At 40.3% G+C, this 849-nt stretch overlaps 1 pseudogene; it reads left to right on the top strand.

Moving 5' to 3' along the window:
• The first annotated feature begins 264 nt into the window (after nt 1-264).
• Nucleotides 265-569, top strand: LOC103658618 (annotated as a pseudogene).
• The last annotated feature ends 280 nt before the right edge of the window (nt 570-849 follow it).

Genomic DNA, 849 nt, shown 5'->3' with positions numbered 1-849 from the left:
GGTATATTAACCAAAATAATGTATATAAAGCACTTAGCACAATTACTGAATTAATAAATGGAAGATCAACATCACTTCCCTGACCAACATAAAGTGTTGCTGAGGAATAGGTTTTATTTTGCACTTCTCTCCGTTCGTGAATCCTTGCCATCATCTGAGTGTGTAACCACGTGGATACAAAATAGCTACTGAAGAGAGCAGGGCGTCCGGCTGGTTTGCAAGCCGACACTCTTGTTTCGCGTGCAACAAAAGAGCGATTTAAAAATGGGTGGTGTTGAGAAGGGCAAGAAGATTTTTATTAAAAAAATCTGTGCCATACTGTGGAAAAGGGAGGCAAGCACAAGACTGGGCCAAATCTCCGTGGTTTATTTGGGAGAAAGACAGGTCAGGCCCCTGGATTTTCTTATAGGGATGCCAACAAGAATGAAGGCATCACCTTGGGAGAGGAGACACCGATGGAGTATTTGGAGAATCCCAAGTCCAGCCCTGGAACAGAAATGATCTTCTCTGGTATTAAGAAGACAGGGGAAAGGGCAGACTTGATAGCTGATCTCAAAAAAAGCTACTAAGGGGTAATAGTTGGCCATTGCCTCATTTATGACAAAACAAAAATGTCTCATGACTTTTTTTTTTATGTGTACCATAATTAAATTGATCTCATACACCAGAATTCAGATCATGAATGGCTGATAGAATGTTTCTTTTGGACAGTCCTGACTGAAATAAGATTGGCTTGTGGTGAAGTGAGTATGATCAGCTTTTTGAACTTTGATAGTAATTCTGGTTCCACAAGTGCTGTCACCATTTTCCCCTTCTAAAATTATGATTGGAGTTCATTAGTAGTGTGCA

This window comes from Ursus maritimus, unplaced genomic scaffold (genome assembly GCF_017311325.1).
Source record: "Ursus maritimus isolate PB19 unplaced genomic scaffold, ASM1731132v1 scaffold_1, whole genome shotgun sequence".
Lineage (NCBI taxonomy): Eukaryota > Metazoa > Chordata > Mammalia > Carnivora > Ursidae > Ursus > Ursus maritimus.
This window is presented reverse-complemented; position numbering and strand designations above follow the sequence as displayed.